Source organism: Prionailurus viverrinus, chromosome F1 (genome assembly GCF_022837055.1).
Source record: "Prionailurus viverrinus isolate Anna chromosome F1, UM_Priviv_1.0, whole genome shotgun sequence".
Lineage (NCBI taxonomy): Eukaryota > Metazoa > Chordata > Mammalia > Carnivora > Felidae > Prionailurus > Prionailurus viverrinus.
Window position 1 is genome coordinate 31,824,518 of NC_062577.1, and position 6,000 is coordinate 31,830,517.

Sequence of the window (6,000 nt, forward strand, 5' to 3'; positions counted from 1 at the left end):
TATGCAGTGCATCAGATGGTGATAGGTGCTCTGAGGGACAATAACACAGGGTAAAAGGGACAGAGACTAATAGGGAAGGCACTTGCTGTTTTACATAAAATGACCAGGGAAAGCTTCTCCGATAACCTAACCTTTCAACAGAGACGGTAAGGAAGTCAGGAAATGAACTGGACATACACCAAGATGGCAGGAAAAAAGGACAGAGTTATTAGAATAGAGTCTGGCACACCGTCTTATATAAATATTTATCATCATCATCATCATCCCCATCACCATAATACTTGTTATTACTTTCCCCGAGTCTATTCTGCTGCAGGTAATAGAGACCTAACTGCCCTCCTCAGTCTTGAATCATTCTGACCACAACTGACCAAGTTCAAGGACTCTCTATCCTGCAGCAGGTGAAGTCTGGGATTCATCTTGCTGTTGTGAGCTCCGGACCTAGTGCGCCCAGAGTGACTGAGCCCTACGAGTCCGAGGTACCAGCTGTGCCTCAACCAAGTGTCCCATTAATCCCTACTGAATGGGTTCTATACTTGTGACTAAGCTTCCAGGGCCCCAAGACTCCTCTTCGACCCTTCATTTCTCATTCCCATTCTATTTCTTCATAACACCCCTAACGTCCTTTTCTCCAGAGTACTGGTGCTTGACTTGCTGTTGGGGGGGAGGTAATGTTTCCTCCCAGGGAACCTTTGGCAATGTCTGGGGACGGTTTGGGATTGACACGATTTGGGGGGCTGCTACTGGCACGTGGTGTGTAAACCCCACCCCCGATGGAGACAACAGCTCCCCCAGCAAAGACCTCCCCAGCCCAAGATAGCTGTAGTGCCGTGGTTGAACACGCTGCCCTAGGGTTGATACGGAATGAAAATCCCTGCATTAACTGCCAAAAACAAGACAGAACAGGGGAAACAGGAGGAGAAATACAATATGAAAGATTCCCTTATTGGAATCCCTATTCACCCCAATTTCTTTCCCAGTGACCCTAAACAGTGCCTGGAGGGCTCCCGTTAACACATGGTCACCCAAGGACCGGCAACCCAGACTCTGGATCTTGCTCACTATCTATGGTTTTAAAGCCCTGCAGGGGCGCCTGGGTGGCGCAGTCGGTTAAGCGTCCGACTTCAGCCAGGTCACGATCTCGCGGTCCGTGAGTTTGAGCCCCGCGTCGGGCTCTGGGCTGATGGCTCGGATCCTGGAGCCTGTTTCCGATTCTGTGTCTCCCTCTCTCTCTGCCCTTCCCCCGTTCATGCTCTGTCTCTCTCTGTCCCAAAAATAAATTAAAAAAACGTTGAAAAAAAAAGAAAAAAAAATTTTAAAGCCCTGCATACCTACTTGGCTGGTCACCCTTCAGTTGGCCCCAAATGGGCTTCGCGGACGCCTTTGGAGACTGATTTTGCGGGACTTGCCACACCCCATGGGGGAACTGACAGCTGGGAATCTCACCACGCGAAATCAGCCCCAGCTCCTTATCCCTTCCCAGGACAGCTTCCTGCTGAGTCCGTCCCAGGGATGACACTGAGGTTGTCATACCAAGAAGGTCGGCCATGACAGATCGTAGTCAGATCGTATCGGTCTGTCACATACACTCCCGTTCCATTCCACACCTGCTTGGGAATTGTCCCTTGAGCACCTTACGTCATAGAGCCCCCACAGATGTTCTTTAAATTGAATGGTACTTCCTCCTTACATGTGGCATGTCTTCCCCTCAGGCTGCCTTTGGGCAGTGGGTTGTGGGCGGTGTGGTGGAGGCATAGAGCATTTTCCACTCATAGGTCAGGGGACAATGGCACAGGGGCCGGCCAGTCGCAACAGTGTCTGACAGCTTTTGTGATCCCCACAAGGCACGTCCCAGCAACCTGAAGACTCCCTTCAGACAAACTTCTAGAGCAAACAGACAACATCTAAGAGCTGAAAGGCGTCTTCCGAAAGTCACCAGCATCTTGGGGAACTGATGAAGTAGGGTCGCTTAAAGGTGGGGTTGGGATGGGGCGCCTGGGTGGCGCAGTCGGTTAAGCGTCCGACTTCAGCCAGGTCACGATCTCAGGGTCCGTGAGTTCGAGCCCCGCGTCAGGCTCTGGGCTGATGGCTCAGAGCCTGGAGCCTGTTTCCGATTCTGTGTCTCCCTCTCTCTCTGCCCCTCCCCCGTTCATGCTCTGTCTCTCTCTGTCCCAAAAATAAATAAACTTTGAAAAAAAAATTAAAAGAAAAAAAGGTGGGGTTGGGGGCGCAGAGAGGGAAAGAGGGCATCAGAGTAGGGACAATGTGTGGTGAGTTTGAAGCCAGGTTATTATACACAAAGCCTGTCGAGTGTCTCCCCGAAGGGCAGAGGTAAACGAGAAGAAGAGAGCATACCCACTGCTAAATATAAAGCAAAAGCGAGGGAGGGGCACCTGGGTGACTCGGTAAGTTAAGCATCTGACTCTTGATATCAGCTCAGGTCCTGATCTCGTGTTCGTGAGCTCGAGCCCCGCATCTGGCTCCACACTGACAGTGCTTAGGATTCTCCCTCTCCCTCTCTCTCTCTTTTTCTCTGTCCCTCCCCCATTCACACGCTCTCTCTCAAAATAAATAAACATTAAAACGTGTTTTTTAAAAAATGAGGGAGAGGAGGAGACAGGCAGTGTGAGGCAGGTGTTCTGGGCATCGGCTTGTTCCCCACCCTTTGCTTTGTCCTTCTCCCCCTCACCCAGAGATGCATGGGCCGCTTCTCAGAAAAAGTTACAGAATTGCCTTGAATTGGGGCGCCGTGGCAAGGAACGTGGGAGGAAGAGATTATGTAACATTTTGCTTAGCTTGAGAAATTTACTCGCAGGCAAGAAACACTGGACCAAGAGTCAAGAGGGCGTAGACCGGAGCTTTCTCACCGCTGCTTTTGGCTACCCGATCCTGGCCGGTGATGAGACCTCTATAAACGGTGGTTTATCCACAATAAAACCATAATAACCACTCTGCCTCCACCAGAGCCTGTTTCGAGAACCAAATGAGATAATAACTGCGAACATGTTTTGTAAACGGTAAAACATTAAACTAGCATTTCCCATAATGTTCTCTGTAGAACCTTAATTCCATGGGATGTTAGTGAGATTCTCAAGTCAAAACAAAACAAAACACAACACACCAAAACACAACAATAAAGTGAAAGGGTTGTGGTGGTTGTTTTAAGCGTGGGATTTGTGAATATCTTTCCAATACTAAATCGACCGTGGAATCTTTTATTGCGGAATATCTTGCATGACTAAAGTTTCAGAGCACACTTTGGGAAATGTTTCCTTAAAGAAAGATAAGACATTATTCATACTACCCTTGGCTGTTGTATGAACGATAGCAATGTGCACAAGAGAAAAGGGTTAGGTTGCCCTGGCAGCAGGAGGAAGGGGTCCCAGATTTGTTGTTCCTCAGGTAAGGCTAACGCACAAGAAAAGCGAAATCTGAGAACCCTGCGCTTTCCAAGAAAGTGAAGTGGGTTGAACTGTATCCCCACAAAAGCATGTTGAATCCCTAACTCCCGGCACTTCAAATGTGTCCTCGTTTGGAAAGAGGGGCCTTCACAGACATAATCAGGCCAACAATGAGGTCACTAGGGTGCGCCCTAATCCAGTAAGACTGGTTCCTTATAAAAGGGGGAAATTTAGGGGCGCCTGGGTGGCGCAGTTGGTTAAGCGTCCGACTTCAGCCAGGTCACGATCTCGCGGTCCGTGAGTTCGAGCCCCGCGTCAGGCTCTGGGCTGATGGCTCAGAGCCTGGAGCCTGTTTCTGATTCTGTGTCTCCTTCTCTCTCTGCCCCTCCCCCGTTCATGCTCTGTCTCTCTCTGTCCCAAAAATAAATAAACGTTGAAAAAAAAAATTAAAAAAAAAAAGGGGGAAATTTGGACACAGGGAGGGACAGGCAGTTGGTAACATGCCATGGAAGGATGGAGACAGAGATCAAAGGGATAGGGCCACAAACCAAAGATGGCCAGCAAATGAGCGGAAGCTAGGGCAGAGCCTCGGGCAAGATTCTCCTAACAGCCCTCAGGAGGAGCCAAGCCTGCCCCCCACCTAGATCTGGGACTTCTGGCATCCAGAAATCTGAGCCACAATAAATTTCTGATGTTTAAGGCACCCAGTTTGAGGTGCCTTGTTATAGCAGCCTTGGATATGTAAAGTGATGAAGGGGACGGCATACATCTGCAGTGGTTGAGATATTTGAATCTCTTCCAAAAAATGCACCCAACTAAGCCATGACAGAGATACGGGCTGGGTGTTTCCTCAGCGGGAGCACCCTACTGGGTCTAGACTTGCAATGCGATTACGGTATCCAGTACCTGGGACGGAGAGATGTCTGCAGATGGGGAGAAGAACACGAGAACTGTTAGTGGCTTGACAAAGGGTGCCAGGTCAACTCCAATCAGCTTTCAGCAATCAATCTTTTAAGAGCCACAGGGGTTATTCCAAGGCATTTTTAAGAAATCACTTTTTTTTTTTTTCTAAAATATCCAACGCTTACAAATATTTAAACAACATATTGATACGTTTCTCTATGGCTTCTGACAGGGTCAAATATTTGTTCTCTGCCGGGAAGTGTTTTCAGCGCGGTAGCGTGAATGCAGAGTCCTTAAATTGCATTTTCCAGCCTTTCATTTCAGGGGACTGTCATCAGCACGCTGCAGTTTCCCCAAATTTTCCGATACATTATAGTGGGCAAACTCACTTTTTCCATAAAGTCTGACAAATAGAAACATAACGTGGACAGAATATCCGCTTCCATTTTGTTCAGACTTCCAGGAAGCTCCAAACTAAATTAAATCCTCAACCTCGGTAATTATTAGAATTTTCACTTCCTCTGTTTTTTATGATTTCTGTTTTCTACTTCTGCTCTAAAGCCTTATTTGATCGTTACGTTTCTGAAGCATGTCTTAGATTATCCTTCCTGAGCTCCACACTCCAAATATCCAGCTGTCTACTATCTATATGTCTCTGCCTGGATATTCCACAGAAACTCAAGCCCAGGACGACGTTCAAAATCATGCTTTTACTCTTCCTTCTAAAACAGACAAAGCCTCCTACATTTCTGTCTTGGTGACATCGCTGCCGTTCACTCACTTCCCTAAGCCACATATTTGCGACAACTTGCGTGTGTTTCTTCTTAACCACCCACACTCAAGGCATTATCGTTCTGTTGACCTCGACTACTATTTCCCAGATAAGTTTCCCTGACAGCACGCTGTCTCTGTGCTGCATCTACCTTTATTAAGATCTTCCTGGATTCCCGCAACATCGCCTAATAGTAAATTTCCCTTCTTCCAACCTAGTCTTTCAAAGAAATTAATCCAATGATGGCGCTTGGCTTTTAAAATCTTTCCCAAGCCTGTTCTCATTGTGGGGATGGCTTCAAGTCCCCTTGGCGTGGAACACACGGTCGCCTCTCCAGTTTTAGGTCCCTTGGTGTATTATTCAAGTTCACACTCAGGCCATAACGTAATATATGTCTGTGCTTACCTGTAACAGACTCAGGACCTTCTGTGCGGGCCACACACTCACGTCCTCAGACTCAGGACTCTTGGCACAAAACCAGTGCTCAGCTTTCCAGCCTCAGGTTCCAACATGGCATTCATACACACCTCCACAGTTTCAGTAATTTATGCTGCAGACGTTTTGAGTTGCCTTCATTTTCACGATGAGAATCAATTCTAAACATACACAGCCTCTGAGCCTCCTTCTTCTGGGTCAGTTGCACTACCATTAAATATCTCAACAGCTCTTATTCAACCAGAAATAACAGTTGTCTCCCCAAGATAGAGCGTCAGCGGAAAAATAAATGCCAAACCGTTGAACCTGCTGTTTTCTTTTCCTTGAATGGCATTTTCAAATCCAATTCACCTGGATAATTCCTCGTCATTCTGAGGCTCCTCTCAAGCCTCCCTTCTTCGTCTGGGAAGGTTTTCTGGCTTCTCTTTAAGACTTACAGAGCGATTTTGCCTCTGTGCTTCTAACGTGTCCTATGCATAGTTCTGCTAT